The following is an 18,490-nucleotide window of genomic DNA, read 5'->3' as shown; positions in this document are numbered from 1 at the left end:
TTGGTCCTCCACCTTCTTACGCCAACATGTTGCACAAACACTCAGTAGATCAGAGCTGGAGACAGATTATCTACCTGTTATAAGTGATGACTTCTGTAATCTCAGCTTATCACTGATCATCATGACCTTGGGCAAGTCTGTAGGACTTTGTCTCCATTACAAAATGAAGGACTTGAACGATAGTAATTTCTAGTCTGAAACACTGAAGACCATGACCCTTCTTTTTCTTCATCAGTGTTTTACACTCCAAGATGATAAATGAGAAAGGGAGCAAGAATGTGATTAGTTTCCTTCTCTCTTGTGTTTAAGGTCTTGATACAAAACTTAAATGGAAAATATTTGTTGAATAAACTGTTTAGTAAGTCGCAAGAGGGAAGAGAAAGGATATCAGTTCAAAGGAGATGTTTCAAACTGTAGTAAGTAATCAACATTTACTGATGCCTACTGAGAGACTGAATATATTGATACAAATGAACAATGGCCTCATCATATATAATAGAGTTCTGACCTACAATCTGCAATAACCAGCCCAGGAAAACCACACATTTTCTACGGTAACCAGTCCAGGAAGTCAGCGTACTGTGTCAGGGTTATAGAAAGTCGGCAACAATCCAGGAAGCCAAATAATAACCCCTGTAACAACTGGGCCAAAATGACCAGAACTTAGCAACTGACAGCTTTCGTAATTTTTGTCCCTTCCAACACAGGACCAACTAGAGAAAATCAAATACACAACCCTAACTGATCCCATGGGATGCCTTGCTTCTAGTTACCTGCCTCCAGCTTCCCCAGGCCCACGGTCTCCAATCAAGACACACCCCAAGCCTTCCCTTTTCTCCCCTATAAATCTTTCCCACTCTTCTTCATTTATTTCCACACTAAAAAATGCAAATAAATCCTATGCTAGACTCTTGGCAGATAGGGAAAAATACAAGGAGGTGTAAGACATGGTCCTTATACTTAACAAACTTTAAAACATTGGGATTTGAGATAAAATGCACAGAGAACAAGAACAACTACCACAACAACTAAGCAAGCAATAAAATCGTTCAGGAATAATAATTCTCAAGTGCAAGTTCCAGGCAATGAGTGTAGAAGTCTGAAGGAGAGAGATTACTTTCAGCTGGGGAAATCAGATGTGAACTGGATTTCAGCACACAGAAAGGAATTATTCTAGTAAGTGAGTCCCCTTGCTCACATGATTACTTAAACTTGAAAGTCTGTGGTAACAGGAAAGAGCCCTGGCAGGAAACGTGTTTGTTCCACGACTACTTTGTCACTAAAGGAGGGTGATTTTGGGGGAAGCCCCCTCCTTTCTCTTCATAAGTGCCAACTGAGTCAGGGCCTTCCCTGAGTCACTCGGACTGTAGACAGGATGAGCTCAGCCAGTGGCCTGTGTGTTTCCATTCCAAATCTCTGCCCCAAATTCAGGGCTGCCCACCAAATGTAGACGTTTATCCCCACCAGGCAATTGCTGAGGGCCAAGCAGAGGAGCCCTCTCTGATGAGGCTTCAGGGAACCCAATAAATAGGACCCCACTTTCCTGCCCAAGTTCTGGGTCAATTAAGAGGCATAAGTATAAGACAGATCGAGGTAAAAACATCCCCTTTTCTTTTCAAATTGACAAAGTCTTGGTTAGAGAGTGTGACTTCAGGTCTGCAAACTTGTTAATACTGTACCACTGAACTGAAGTCCCCTGGCCAGCACCAGGCAGTGCTGAAAGGTAGGAAACTTTACTACATGAGGAGCTGCCCCTTAAAACTTAAGGCTTGAAGGAGCAGAACATGTTCACTTTCTCCAGGCAATTCCCATACGGAGAGAAAGGAGACAGTGAGACACACATCTTCAACTGATTCTCCCAGACTAACCATTTTCCTCTCCCTCCAATGAGGTGAAGGAGATGATGGAGAGAGCGAGCCCAGGGGATTTACTCAATGGAAGCATGTTCCCCTGGAAACAAGAGGAGTGGGGAATAAACATTCCTATGTAACACCTACAACAGGCAGGGCTAAGTCTCTGCAGGGTTGAAGCCTCTAACACACACACACACACACACACACACACACACATACACACACACAAGTACATGCTCACATGTGAGCACACACGGCTACCAATGCTGTGGTCATGTTTTCTAGTTCTAGAATTTGTGACTTTTTTTTTTTTTTTTTTTTTTGCGGTACGCGGGCCTCTCACTGTTGTGGCCTCTGCCATTGCGGAGCACAGGCTCCGGACACGCAGGCTCAGTGGCCATGGCTCACGGGCCCAGCCGCTCCACAGCATGTGGGATCCTCCCAGACCGGGGCACGAACCCGCGTCCCCTGCATCGGCAGGCGGACTCTCAACCACTGCGCCACCAGGGAAGCCCCTGTGACAGCTTTTAACTCTAAGGGGAACAAATGTATTCATGGAGAAAATCTCCCAAGTGACAGACTGCCCTCAGCATGACCAGTGTTAAGTGCCGACCCCTAAGTCAGGTGTCCCGAATCCCCGTCCTAGTCCTGGCATTAAGTGGCTCTATAATTATTCAAGGTCACTTACCCTCCAGGTGCTCTGTCCCTGATTAGGCACCGGTAATCATGGCACTTGTCTTGCCATGTGCGTAAGATGGGAGACAAAATGAGAAATGGTCGCTAAATAACTCAGCTCCATTTCCTGGAGGCACTGAGGCTGTCCCATATTAAGAGAAAATAGTAATGTTTTTCTTGAAATATGGAATAAACGTGGAGCAGCCTTCCGTCAGCACTTCGAACATTTTCAGCACTAGCGAATTCATCTGAGAGTGGACGTCACAAAAGAGAGACAGAAGACGGGGCAGTGGAGGCCCCTGAACCTGTAAGATTAAGAGCTGGGTGTTTCCCACACAATTTGGATGCATACCCAAGGATTTAGTAACATATTTGTGATTAATTACACAGATAACTCTGAAAAGCTGAGACAGGTTTTCTTTTATCCTCAGGGAAATTTTATCTGAATCATTCCTTAGGAACAAGGGACTAAAACACCCCTATTCCAAAAGTTATCCATCGGAGGATGGTATGATTTTGAAAGGGCACCCAACTTTTTCCCCTGCAGTTTCCTGAAGGAGAATCACTACTGTCAGGTTAGCCCTTGGTCATGACTTCTTTGCAAATTCCTTGACAACACATTGACCTTAGACCTAGTTTGAGAAATGGTGGGGAGAAAGGAAAGGAGAAATAAAGGAGAAACTAGGGTTGAAGAAGGAGAGAAGAAAGAAGGGTTAGTCTTGCAACTACAAGACAGGAAGAAAAATAAAGTGCAGAATTCTTCCAATTCCTGATTGGAATTTCCCGACTTGACCCTGAAAGGGGCTACAGAGACCTCAAAGGCGGAGCTTTGTTCATTGGTAGATACACAGAAAGGCTCAGGAGGAAATGTAACTTCGATTGGAAAGGTGTAGAAGGACCTGCGTTATTTCATCTTGTCATACTATTTCTCCACCTGTTATTCTCTCTACTCACCACCTCCCTTTCACATGCTTTCATTCATCACAAACTAGGAGCCAGGCGCTGTGACAGGTGCTACAGACACAGAGGACAAAGGCTACTCCCTGTTACCTTCTGGGAGATTTGGGCCAGGTAGGGGAGACATGAGAACCGTGTTCTGTTCCAATACAGTGAGAGAAGTGCTGAAGTAGACACAAACAAAGGGCATTCAAGAGCCCAGAGGATAGGGCTCTAACTTAGCGAGTGAGGTAAGGGACCACAGGAGGGGTCCTCCGTTGGGTTCCCCAAAACACAGACCCAGAGACAGATTCGTGTGTGCAAGGCTTCCGGGAGATTGCTCACTTGCAAGGGAGGGAGGAAGACAGGGCCAGGCAGAGGAAAAAGTTTCGCTGCGATGCTGCTGCCAAAGAGGCCTTGGCTGACCCCTCAGGGAGCTCTAAAGCTGGGATGGCCTTTCAGAGCTGTCACTAACTGAGGCAAAGGGGCCAGGCCTTGGAGCGGGGCTTCGACCCCTCATTAGATGTGGGCCGTCCCAGGGGAGAGGTGTGACCTTAGGCAAGGCTGCTCCCTTGGGCCAAGGACAAATACAGGAGAGGGATTTATCAGTGAGGCAGCAGCAGGCCACACCCGGATGCTGAGATAATGAGCATCTCAGGCCTGAAGGGGAGATGGGCCAGCATCCACTCCAGGAGGCTTTCCACAAGAGACCGGAGCTACGTGTGGGAGCATGCCAGCACTGGCAAGAAGAGAAAGCGGCCTAGGAAGAAAGAACGGCGATGCGCGAAGGCAAGGGACCTTCAGAAAGCACTGCACATGTGGAAAACGACCATCAATTCAGCAGACCCCTGAGGAAGGTTGGGAGGCAGGGCCTGAGGAGAGGAGTCGGGAGAGGTGAGCCAGGAGGGTGGGCAGCCAGATCATACGGAGCCCCACTGTCCACGCTGAGGAGTCTGGATTTTGCCTTGGAAATAGGGAGAAGCCAGTGAAGGGTTTTCAATACTGTCTACAAAGTTGTTTTCGGATTTATACTCATAAAGTTTGGAAAATGAGTTACGTACAAGTGATAACAGACACCCATAATCCCACCACCCAGAGAAAACCATAATTAACATTTTGATGGTTTTCCTTCTGGTATTTTACTATTTATAGATATATGTATATAGGCAAAGAGAAAAAGGTTTTCAAAACGTCAGATTATACCATAGGTACAGTTTTGTATTTGCTCTTGTGATTTATATCATAAGCACCTTCACATCATTAAATGTTTTCCAAACATGTGATTTAAATAATGGCATAGAAGTCTATTAATTGGATTTAACTAACGCTTTCCTTATTGTTAGTCTGGTTTTTTTCCAGATCTTTATCTACAACTCTTATTATATCCCTAAGATAAATTTCCCAAAAAAAGGAAATAATTGGGTTAAAAGATATGAACATTTTAAGATTAAGAACACCAATAGAAGGTTTAAAAGATAAAGCTGGATGCATAGAAATTTATTGTTTATTTCCTTTATGTTCTGTTGACTCACTTATTTGTCTTCAATGAAGGACAAGGAGAGAGGTCCAAGCAACTAATGGGTGTTCCAGTTAATGGAAGGTTCATCATGATGATTATGAGGTTATAACACGAACCCTCAGGGATCACATTCATGCTCTGACACTACTGGGGTCACAGAGATCTGGTGGGCTAGAGCCTGTGCCACATCTAAAACTTAATCTGTCCTGACCCTCAACCAATTGGAGTATTCAGATTTCATGTTTTCCTTCCTGTTGGAAAAGATCCAAATGTCCAAAGCCCAACGTTGGATGACCTTTTCCCGCTGAAATTCTCTGACTGTATCTCTGCAAATGTTCCTTACAAGTGAGCTACACGATTAGCAGTACTTTCAACACGATGCTCTTTCTCCTAAGGCAGACAGAAGGAAGAACCTTTAAGCCTTCTATTGACATAACAGAAATTTTCCAAATGCCCTCAAATGTATCTTTATTTGTGCTGCTGCCTATAAATTACTTTCTCATGGGATATGGTTTGAATTACAGAAACAATCCCCCATTCCTTCCCCAGGGTTGCAGAATACTTCTTTTTGATGTTCATATCCTAATTTTAATCCATATATCATGTTCTGTTGATGGTCCCTGGAGCTTACATCAGACATAATTCTTGGGCAACGGGAAGTTAGGTTCCGGTAATGTGACCGGTTCCGTTTGTTAGGACCCTTCTGACAACAAGCTCTCTCTAAACAGCCTTCCTAACATGTGTTTATAATCACTTGGAGCTATCTCTATGGCACTTGAGTTGCCTTCCATCTGAAGTGGCCCTTGCGGTAGCACTCATTCATCCAGCCTGCTCCCTGGCTTTGCGGTTTTTTAACCTGGCATCTCAGGGGGCAGAATGCTGTAACTGAAAGAGGACCAAGCTCGTATCAAGAGGCCTAGATTCTTGGCGAAGTTCTGCCACTAACGATCCAAGTGACGGAGAGGAGTTTGCCTCCCATCTACCCATCTCTAGGAAGTGTCATGAGGATAAAACCAAGTAATACTCCTCAAAATAGAAAACAATGCACACACGCTTGCCTTGATGAAGGTGGCACGGTCGGTTCTGGGACGCCCCTCGGATACCGAACTCTGAGGATGTTCAAGTCGTTGTACGAAATGGTGCGGTGCAGTGCGCTCTCCATATCTGCAGGCTCCACATCTGAGAGTACAGAGGGCTGACTGTATTCCACTGCAGTAATCTCATTTATATGAATGGAGCAAGAAATAATATAGTCCATAAAGAAAAAGTATTCATTCAAAAAATGTATTAAGCCTGCCAGGGGTTAGAGCAGGCGCTTGTAGAAGCAAGAACTACAGAATCCAGTCCATGCAGTCAGGGGGTTCAGAGAGGGGCTGGAAAAGAGTATCTGTGGCAATGAGAAGGACCTTCACGGATGTGTGTGACGTGATGTGGAGCCTAGAGGAGGTAACGAACCCTGCTCAGGGGAGGTCAGCACCAGTCAACACGTGATGCTTGAGCGAAGTCCTGAAGGATGAAAAAGACCACGTCCAGGAAGATAAATCAGGAAAGAAAGCATCACTCACGAAGACCCTGAAGAAGTAAAAGGACACAGCACGTTCAGAGAACAGCAAGTCCATCCGGGTGCGGAAGTGCAAGAGTGTGTCAGGACGTGGCAAGGCTGAAGACGTGTGCTCCTGCCGCTGACGTTGCATTTGTCCTCTGGGCAGGACAGAGCCAGTGACGAGCTTTAAGCATGGTTGTATTAGTCACGGTCCAGGCAAGAAGCATATGGCACGCTGAATTTGGTAATTTAAGAAGTGTTTACAAAGCAATTGCGTTCAAAGGTGTGGGCGGGGTGCAGGGAGACCACAAGGGGTCCTGTTGCCATCCTTAGGCCTGAAGGGTGAGGGGAGAAACAGTAAGAAACTTGGAGGAGAGAGTCGTCTGGAAAAGCGCCATCGGACAGCCTGGGAGCATCCATCGAGGGATGAAATCGGTGTGTGGGGACCTCCAGGCAAGGGGTCAGGGAGGTAAATGACCCTTCCCACTGTTCCCACCTCCCGTCTGACCAGTGCCTTCCATTGGCCAAACCCAGCCTGAAGCCAGAGGGCAAAAGAGGTTTGGGGGAAGAAGGCAAGGTGAGAAGGATGTCTCTGCAGGGACAGATGAAAGCTATCTAACACCAGGCAAGTAGCACCAGACTGGAATTTCATGAAGCTCTTCAGGCGGCAATATGGAGAGAGGGAGCTAGGGAGAAAATGGGAGAAGTAAGGCATAATCCAGGTGAGAAATGATGGGGACTTGACAAGGCAGTGGTGGCAGTAAGGAAGGGGTGCAATGGCTTCAGAGAATGTTCAGAAGATACAGTCCAAAGAACGTGATGGTTACTGGCTGGTATGTCTCAAAAGTCCTTTCTCAGACATGTACAGCTCATCAGGCAACAAATAAAACAACAAAGAAACCAGACAATTCTGGGCGATGAAGCCCATTATTTCTGATGTCTGAGACCTGTCTTTCTTCAAGCAATTCATTTTCGTGGGGGTACCAACACCTTGGATTTGGAAGCCAAGGCTTTCAGTGGTTCCATCCTTGTCAACTATCTCGATATCCACCACCTGAGAAGATATGTGGTGACTGTAGTGGGCCAAGTGGTGGCCCTTAAAAGATATGTCCACATCCCAGAACCTGTGAACATGACCTTATTTGGGAAAACGGTCTTTGCAGATATAATTAAGGATTTCAAGATGACATCATCCTGAATTGGCCGGTGGGCCCTAAATGCATAACAGGTGTCCTTATGAGAGACAGAAAAGGAGAAGACATGGACACACAGAGAGAAGAAGGCCATGTGAACACGGAGGTAGAGATTGGAGTTCAATAGCCACAAGCCAAGGCACACCCGGAGCCCCCAGAGGCTGGAAAAGGCGAGGCAGCATTCTCTGGAGCTTTCGGACACCTTGATCTCAGACGTCCAGCCTCCAGAACCGTGAGAGAATACATTTCTGTTTTTTAAGCCACCCAGTTGGTGGTAATTTGTTATACGGCAGCCCTCAGACAAATACAGCAATGAACCAAAGGAAACCATATTCTGATGGCATGAGAGTATATACGTGGAACGAGGCCAAATTTCAACTTTATTTTTTTCCTGTGTCAAACCTGTTTGGTGAGCTGGGGTAGTGCCCGGCTGAAAAAGTAAATGCTTTAAGTTGACTAAAGCCAGGTAGCAAAGCTTTAAAATTCCATATTTACACCCCCAGATGTGCAGGTGTGACATTCACGGCACAATCGGGTGAAACCAGCTTATCTACAGACAACTTCTGCAGTTCACCAGCCCTCATGATCACCTGTGCCCAAAGCCATCTTGCCAAACCACCAGATGAAATGTCAGCTCTGTTCAGCATTCAACACAACATGTGCCTTTAACTTCAGCGGCTAAAACGTTTGCCCCAGAAGCAAAACACAAGGCCTGCACTTGCTTGTTTGATGTCACGCATCCTGGATTCTGCAGATGACCCAAGTGAAATAAAATCTGCATTGAAGACAGGACATCACAGCCATTTTAAAACATGTTACTGAGTATGTTTATCACCTTTCACTTTACCAGATAAGCTTCATGCCTTTATGGGAAAGAACTTCTGAGACACTCTAGCATACAAGAGATTGCTACAGATATTCCAATCTGTTGCTTGGGTGTCTACGAATATGGTGGCATCACTGAACAAACCAGAGAGCCCAGGAGTAGGGGCAGGTTTGATGAAGTGGGACAGAAACATCGTGGTCACCATTTTGAGGGTGTTGGACGTAAGATGCCTGAGCTCACGAGGTTTAGATTTCTGGTAAGCAGTTTTAAATATGTCTGAACTTAAGAGTAAAGTTTAAGAGGAGATTTCAGATAGCTGTTTTCCCCTGTAAAAGCAAGAATTCTTTTTTTGTGGATGCCGCTCTTTCTAAACACGTTAATATATAAATCAAACGTAGAACTGAATCTCCCTTCTATATGACTCAAGGTTTGCTCCTTCTCACCAAAAGCAAGATTTCCATTTGAATCTACCTTGTCCCCATGCAGCCAACTGACCCCATTCCTAGATCCCAGAGTGCATCCTGTTTAGTCTAAACCTCTAAGGGTAATTCCATCCTTCTTGTAGAGCTGAAGATCGGCCAGGTGACTCAATTCTGGCTAACAAGATGGAAGGGCTAAAGCCTTTCTGGAAAAGGAGGTTCATTGCTTTTCTGCAGAAGTACTAGAAACCAGCTCCCTCTAACTCACACTCTCTGGTCATGATAAGGGGGCACTAGCACTAATGCTAGTGGCAATCATTCTATGCCCATAAGGAGAGCCAGCCTTAGGATCAAGTCCGTGCTGCACTCACAGAGATGAAGACAGCCTGGGTTCTTACACTCAACATTGAACCACTAGATCAGCCTTTCCTGAGCCACTTGGTCCACTTTCACATTTTCTATTAACCGCCAATGCAAGCATCCTAACCCATTCAGGTGTCTCCTGATCACCTTACCCTAGACCCCTCTGGTGAGGCTCCTGTCACCTGTCACTTGTCATTTCTTGGTGACAAATGAGACCACATGGGTTAAAGCCCCTAGCATGGAACTCAGCACACGTGAGGCCCTGGGTAAGTGTCCTGTCGGCTTGCTTCTCAGCTTTGAGCACTATCTCGCCCAGATCCCCACCATTGTTTCTGAAATGCTTTGTGTGCCAGGATCCAGGTCCAAGCAGACCTCCAGACAGCTGAGTGGTCAGAAGCCTCGCTACCTGGGAGGACGGCACCTGGGAACTCCGTGACCCAGAAACAGCAGCGAATCAGCCACCTTCCTTATTCGACTGCCACCGTGGCTAGTCACAGAGATCCTTACTCTTCAAGGGATTCAAATACGGTGGGATAGCATGAACACCACCATTGTAAGCTCAGTAAAACTTGGCTTCTGATCATTCACAGCCAGTTCAAGATGTTCACACCTGAGTCATCATTGCCAGTATCAGTGCTCGCATTGCAGACATGCAGAAAGGCTGATTAATAAAGAATTCTGATTACTACAATGTTTGTAGTATCACTAAAGGAGAAGGCTGACACTCTGGCCAGTAACTTCTTTTGAAAAAGAGACCTGTGGATTTCCCCTCCCTTTACCCTGAATGCCTTAGTTCTGGGATGTTGGCCCAACCGAAGTTGTATAAATCTTCATTTAGAGGTGTGTCTCAAACTTTGCTGAGCTGCCCTAGAATGGCCTGTTCTATAACACATCCTAAAAAACCTTCCAAAATTGGCTCTGTTTTTGTCCTTTTGGTTTTTTGGTTAAAATTCATTTGAATTCAATACGTGAATCTTACAGTACTCTCATAAGACACTTGGGTCCTTGGGGTACTGTGGAAACAAATGCTGAAAATACTGGTCTGGGAACACCAGCCTGGGTGGAAAGTGGCCTCCCCATCTTGCCAGTGACTCACTCTGGTGACTCAGTGCTTGTCACACTGTAGCTCACCTTCCTCTGCCTCCCTGGAGGGAAATTAGGGATTCATTAGATAAAGGGTACAAAGTGCTTTCAGTTTTCCAGATACAAGTTAAGTAAATAAAAGGCATTATCATCTCCCAGATGTTAAGGAAGGAGAGTGGGGAGGAGAGAGGATAGGATCTTTCATTCACAAAGGTGGTAACTAAACCAAAGGCCCCTGCAAAAGCCAAGACCTAGAAATTTCATAAAATGGAGAAGATTCTGATTACTGCTTTAGCTATCAAAAATTTTAAATTTCCTGCAAACTTTAAGAAAAAAAAAAACTTGATGAGCTAGCCCAAATGCCTGTCATATATATTCAATTCCCTTTCTCCCTGAAAGACTAAAGTATCCAGTAATATTTTAATATCTATACTTTTATTTCTTTGCTATATAATCACATCAACTTGGACTCAAGGCAAATATGTGAAATTTTCAAACATAAAAAGAAGCCAGGTTACTCACCGAAGGGAAACCCTGCGTCAACCTTCATTACCACATGCCAAAAATGTCAGGCAAAGGCACTAATTTACTCAAACCAAGGCAAAACTAGCCTGCCAGTGCTCAGGAGTTCCTTCTCAGACACGTGCAGTGTTAACAAAGTACTGAACCTTAAACTCATTTGGAAAATGAACTTGTGAATTTTTTTCTTAGCAAATGCCACTGGCTGACCCTGCCTTCAAGTCAAAAAGCTGAAACTCAGCTTGTCTTGTTTCCCTTGAGAACTGAGTTCTAAAGGCCACTAGTTTCAATACATTTTGCCAGAAATAACTTGAAGGCACTTCTGAACAGGCACCAAAGCCCTTGTAATGATGTAGTCATTTTAAATTAACATCCTAACTTAAAATAACCTGATTTTTGTTTGTGACCAAACTTTATATTGGAACACCTCCGTGGAGGTGAAATCTAGTACATTCACCCCAGGCAGGGCATTTACTGACAAACAAGAATTGGAACAGGAGGTTTAAGTTCAGATGCCAAAAAACCAAGGCTGTTTCTGAAAAGAAAGGCTTATCTACTTTGTCAACCAGTCTGGGATGAACCTAAGCCTTGGTTAGGTGAAAGAACCAATGGGTGAGTCTTCCTCTTCCAAAAGATTTCCTTTTCCTGCAAACATCTGCGAGAAAGTAGCAACTTGGAAGAAAAATATAAAGAGAGAGCAAAGATTATTTGCAAGCCAAAAACTGGAAACCACCAAAATGTCCTTCAATAGGTAAATGTTTGGAATACTACTCGGCAATAAGTGGAAATCAACTATCGATATACACAGCAACTTGGATGGAATTCAAGGGCCTTATGCTGAATGAAAAAAAAAGCCAGTCTCAATAGGTCACATCCTGTATAATATCATTTGTACAGTATTCTCAGATTAGTGGTTGTCATAGGTTAAAGATGGTAATTATGATTATAAACGGGTAGCTTGAGGGAGATCTCCAAGGTGATGGAGTAGTTCTGTTTCTTGATGGTTACAGGAATCTTACACAGGTGTGATAGAAAGGCACAGAACTCTCTGCACACATTGAACCACTGTCAATTTCCCAGTTTTGATACAGTACTATAATTACATAAAAGGTGACCTTGGGGGAAACTGGGTAAAGGGTATATGGGAACACTCTGTAATTTCTTTGCTATCATTGCGACTTTTTATAAATCTATAATTGTTCAAAATAAAAAAGTAAAGAGAGAGAAAAAAAGGAACAAGGGAGGAAGTAGAAGAGAGAAAGGAAAAGAAACAACTTGGGATGAATACTGACAACTCCAGAGATGAAAGGCGACAGGGAAGACTTGGAGGACGGGACGGTAAGAGTAAATACTAGAAGTTACAGTCAGGCAGGCGGACAACCAGAAACTGTTTAGATTGTAAATTATAAGTGAACTCAGTGGACAGAGAAGGTGGAAGATCATTGAACTGTTACCCCTGAATGATACGGATAGAGATGAAGCACAGTGAACAAGAAGACTGAGTAACTGTGGCAGCAGGAGCTGCAGGAAGGGCCGGTGGGAAGAGAGGGGGAGGTGCGGGTGTTGGTAATGTAGCAGCTGATATTCCTTAAGCTGTGACATACGTCAAACGAGAGAAAGAAGGATGATTGGGGATGATCCTTTCATTCTAGGTATGGCCTAGAAAGAAATCTTGGGAAGGAAGATGTGCCATAGAAATCAGTAAGTTAAGAAGAGACAAAATCATTGGACTTGAGCAGAATTACTGATCAAATAATGTGAGGTGATCAAAGAATATCACAGCCAGGTGAGTCAGAAGGAGAAAAGAGCACACTCAGTTTTGGAAAAATGACAGAAAACGGGTCTTCAAGGAAGACAAATGATGAACAACAAAACACAATAACTTCCGGAAAGGCGTTTTCTACATGGGTTTAAAAGCCAACAACACACCCTGAATTTCCCAGATTTATTTAACAAGTATCTTTGACAGCCTAGTACATAGCAAGTATACATCAGCCTGATTTTTATTTCAGAAAATATGACCTTAAAATGACAGTTCATGTAAGAGTAACACAGAACTGCAGGAGGATGAATTTTGTAAGGGAGGAAAGAATTTACAAGCCATCTTTTGGGCAAACATCTTGGAGTCTCCCAGCGCTACGGACCATGATCAGTAAACTTCCGTCTCCCGGGGAATAAGCGATAAGATTAAAATCAAGAAATTAATATAGTAATTCTAAGACCTTTGAGATTTAGTGTGGTCATAAAGGAATTCTTATCACATGGGGGAAAGTGAAGTTTCTGATTGCTGCAAGAGACAGTGGGAAATTCCAAGGAGGAAGCCCCTAAGAAAAGAGAAGGAAGAAAGATGGCTGTCCGCTCTCCATGGATGAAGAAGCTAAACAACAAAATACTGGTTTCTCTTCCAGCTACTGGGTAAATATCAACTCAGAATTCTTTGGACACACTCACTCAACAGTGGGGAAAGAACTGATGTCATCGTGAAAATGTGGTTGGACGGGAATCCATTTCTCTCCACTACCTCCAAGCCCAACCTCTAGCCTTAGATAAGAGGTCAGCAAATAACATAAAAATTAAAAACCCAAAGCACATGGCAAACTTGGTCAGATATTATTCCCTGATAAATTATGTTCCTGTGGCAATACAGAGAAAATCTCATTTTTCTTAGCAGTTTTACATGAATTCCTTGCAAGGAGCAGAGACACGCATTTTTAGGAGGAATGCTTTGATAAACCCGATCGAAGGCCGGGTGCCCAGGGCCTGTGGGTGGCTGCAGCCAAGGGCTGAGAGAAGCGAGGAATGGCTACATGTTTCTGCAAAGAGTCAAGGATTGGTGGAGGGGAAGAATTCTCTAAAATGGAGGATTTGAGAAGCTGCTGGGTAGAAGGTTTAAAAGACACAAAGGCCAACAGCAGAGAATAGACTTGGGAAGAGACATCTAATGGCAACTGGGGGCATGAATCCTAAGCACTGTGAGATGTAAATCCCCCCTTAGTCTTCCTTACGAAATCTTCAGTAAAATCTGCATTCTCTGCCTTGAGGAGTGGATTTTCATTGAGGGAAACATGAAGGAGAACAGAGCTCTGCACAAGGGCAAAAACATAGGCTGTAGCAGTTACCTATTTATTAACTATTATTTAATTTAAGGTATGAAGAACCAGAGGAAACAAAGCACAGGGGAAGGAAAAAGACAGGAGAGATTGTTGGTTGAGTACCTTCTTTTACTAAACTTTTGAATTCTTGAGGCACTTACTGTCGTGGTTTCAAATCAGGCTCTGTGGGACAGGTGTGGCGGCCTAGGGTTTACTGTGTGGGTATCATCTCATTCATTCTCTCCAAACCCTCAAGCAACATTAAGAACGACAAAGATCCTTTTCAGCTCAAATATCCTTTTCCCCTCCCAGCATCTCAAAAGCCTGGTCACCCTCCTCAGAAACAAATTTAGGGTCTTTAAGGAGATTACACATATTTCTTTGTTCTGTTGTTGCTTCTTCCTATGGGTTATCATCTGATTACAAGCTGAAACCAAAACGCAAGGCACATAGTTCCTTATCCCCAACCACACAAATATTAATTGATCAGAAAAAAAAATTAATAACACACTTCTCCCCCAGCTCATCTACGATTTCTCTAAGTCACTTTTTTTTTTTAAATGTTGTCCTCTCTCTGCCACAATACTGCCTCTTGTTTCTTCCTTATTCCCCTCCTCCAGGATATAATTATTCTCCCCGTTCTCAGAAGAAACACAGCTACAATCATTTGCTACAATAATTACGAGTGTTAGAGGTACCCTGAGCTAGGTGATGCTAGGCTGCTGGGTGAGGAGGGCTGGCAGTGTCAGGTGTTACCCAGTGTGGATACTGAGGCAGGGGTGACCCCATCAGAGCAGAGAGTTGATTATTTTCCAGTTATTGAAGGGCCTTATTCTCCTTGTTCTCCCGCACAACACCTCCAAAATCCTCTCTATAAAGTATCTTTCATCACGCATTCTCTGCTCAAAACTTTGTCGGTCGTCCAACCCACAAATACCTACTGCTTGTTTCTCCCAGGCTCTCTCTCCTTGACCGTCAGTCACGATGATGCTGGATTTACCCCAGCAATAAAAGACCAAGGCAGGTGCTGTGCCCACAGGCCTCCGTGCCTGTCAGAAAGCTTTCTTTTTCAGTCCCTCCAGCCTTCTCCCCAGCTGCACAACAGAAGCCCCAACTGCAAAAAGTCATCACAAAAGGTTATGGATAAAGAAAACCGCAAGAAGCAGTTTTCTAATACTCTTCTGCTTTTCTGTAGTTCATGAGCCAAACTTTTTGCTCTAGCACCACAGCTTCTCGCTGGCCTGTGGCCATTCCCTTCCTGTTCTGTTGTCTCACCAGGTCTGGTGCTGTTCTGCATCCCTCACAGCTGCGAGCACAGCGCTTTGCAAATACTTGGGCTCGCTGTAGACACAGAGTCTTGATTTGATTTCTCCTGGGATCTCAGGTAGCTCGACGGGCTTGGTTCCTAGGCTTCTGATGCACCTCATGGGTACGGTTGCCAGATTTGGCAAATAAAAATACAGGATGCCCAGTTCAATCTGAATTTCAGACTCACAATGGAGATTTTTATATGTTCCTTGCAATGTTTGGAGCATATTTATACTCAAAAATTCACTGCTCATCTGAAATTCAAATTGAACTGGGCATCCTGTATTTTATCTAGAAACCCTACTGGTGTGTCACCCGAAACTGAGCAAGGGAAGTAGTCTATATATAAAGTCGGTGACATCTGGGCCACAGAGATGGTTTCTGAGCAGCACAACTCATAATCCCTGACTCCAGGAAAGACAGAAGGGGAAGGGAGGATATATCAGAGTTGTCTGGTAAATTACCATATATGAATAATCTGGAAAAGGGGCGCTTTGTCCCACTCTACTGAGTCAAGGGGGCCGATGGTGTTTACGTGATGGTGCAAGACGGGTCGAGCAGGGAGGTGTGGAGGCAGAAATGACTGCGGAAGAGTGACATACAGCTACTGCTGCCCTTCGAAGAAAGTGATTTCTTCCACAAGGGCTCCCACCGGCTCTGCCTCATAAACACGTCCTAAATCAATGTGGAGTCGAGGCAGCCAGGTGGTCCACTGGGCTCCCTGGAAAGCCATCCTGTCCACTACGTCACCCCACTCCCCAGAGTCACAGCCTCAGATGTTTTTAGACAACAGAAAAATCCCCATGGCCGGAAGTGAGGAGCATCTCCAGAGGTTCTGGGCAACTCCCACAGTATCCCAGAGAACTGGCGGCCTATCTTCTACCTAGAGAACGAGGGCACTTTTTCTTTTGTAATGTGATTTCTTGGCTGGAGAGGAAGTGTTAGGCACCCTGAGATGCTCTGTAGAAATGCAAGATGATATTGTATTGTATTAATGTCACTTAATGGTAGCTGTCAATGATAGTGATGGAATAAATATGGAAAAGGAAATTACTGTAATTGATTGACAGTCTGGAATCTTCCATATTCGACCTAATGAGAGAAACTTATGAGCAGCAGCTTCCAGTGCAGGCTATTAAGGCAGATCATATGCACCGTGCTGGCATGCTGAATTATGCAATGCCATGTGAACGTCTAATCCATTTCACCAGGCTTGTCTTTATCTGGAAAAAAAATACTTCACTGACATGCTGATTAGTATATTAGGAGAGTCTAAGAAGTTTGGTGGTAAAGTAGGTGCCATCGTGGTGTTATTAAGTTAGTTCTGAACAAGACAAACAGCTCCATGCAGCCATCAAAATCACTACATAAGTCTACAAGATAACTTTGTCAAGACTGATGGGAATTTACAGAAAAGTCTTGTGATATGCGGAAGGAATTAGCAAACAGATAAGGAGCACATCATTTTTCTAGAAAACCACTGTCAAGGACTTAGTACCCATGCAGAACCAGACACCTGCCAAGACATCTACAACGTCTGCTCGATCGCTTTCTCAGAGGCTCAGAAACTTGTGGAAAGTTAGAACCAGAGGTAAGAGGTCAAGCAAACGACAGGTACAAATAAGGTTTAGGGCCTTCTTTGGGGACCCCATGGAGATTTAAGTATTGCCCAGGCATCATCAACAACCACCAAATATTCCCGGTGGGAATATACTGTATGTGAGAAGAAGTCTGTGGGGACAGAAGAATGAGTTGCCCATTACTTACATGTCCCAAGAACTCATAGCTTTGAAAACTCCACAGCCGTCATTTCTTCACTCCCTGCACATATCAATTCTTAAAATTTGGATCAATAGAGGAAGCACCTAGACTCCTAACTATGTAACCCACAGCTTCCTACGAGTCAATTGTGACCTGGCTGCTCACGGGACCCCGAATGTCCCCACATTGGAAAGCACTGGGATAGAAGAAAAAGAAGGAGAGGGTGTCATACACTGCAGTTTTCCACTGGTGGTCTCGAGATAGTCTGAGGTCAGTATACAGATGAACCTTTTATCTAATTCCACAAAAATTTTTTGGATACCTTTTATGTTCTAGGTACGATGCTATACCCTGGATATACAAGCACTGCTCCTGTCTATATAGAGATTATATTCTAGTGGAAGAGGCAGATATGAGGTGATAATTACAAGGGGGTGTGATTATTACGAGTGTTACAAAAGAGGAAGCTGGGGTATATGATAGGCGGACAGACTTAGTCTGGGGGGTTAGCAAAGGTGTCATCAAGGAAGGGGTGCTTACGTCAGGACTCCGTGTTTTTATTTTTTTAATTTTAATGATCATGTAGTAATACAATGTATATTAGAGAAAATATGCTTGACAAACTTATGATCTCACTGTCACATGTACTGATGCACATTTTTCCTTTTCAAGTAAAGCAACTTAAATTAAAAAGTGAGTCGATTTAAAGAAAATATTAAGCAAAGAGTAATGCAGTTGGTACTCAGATATACCACAAATTGTGAATTTGGTACGTGAATGACTGAAGTTTGGGAAACCTGTATGAGGGAAGGTGACAAGAAAGATGAGGGCCCGCTGGGAGGGAGGGGCCTCAAGCAAAGAGCTGAAATAACAAAAGGAAGGTAAAGAAAGGCATACAGAAGGTTCCTCAATGTGGTTTCACATATATCGGTTCATTCTTTCACCATCACCAGTCCCCTGTGGTGTAATGTACTCTCGCTGAATTTTCTATAGAATAATTGAAGCCCTTGCAAGGTTAAGTAAAACACTAAAGGTCGTCCAGCAAATTAGCAGCAGAGGTAGGATTACAACACAGGCCACCTCTCATCCGTTTGAGAACAGTGCCTCTTGCCTCCAAAGTTCCAAGTGTGCTGCAAGATGGAAAATGAAATTTTATATAGAGCAAGCTATGTAAAATAGAGGACTTCTAAGGGAAAAATAAAGGCTGCAACCGTTTTGAAAAACCTAACTCTATTATTTATTACTGCATGTCCTTTGAAATGACTCAGTCTCAGGGTCCACGTAAAAGCTCATGTAGTGTTTGTTCTGTATCTTTTTTCTTTTTTTAATTTTCTTTACTTTTGTGGCTGTGTCGGGTCCCAGCTGCGGCACGTGGGATCTTTCCTTGCGGCGCGTGGGCT

This window comes from Phocoena phocoena, chromosome 10 (assembly GCF_963924675.1).
Source record: "Phocoena phocoena chromosome 10, mPhoPho1.1, whole genome shotgun sequence".
Lineage (NCBI taxonomy): Eukaryota > Metazoa > Chordata > Mammalia > Artiodactyla > Phocoenidae > Phocoena > Phocoena phocoena.
The sequence above is the reverse complement of the archived record's forward strand: the minus strand, read 5'-3'. Positions refer to the sequence as shown.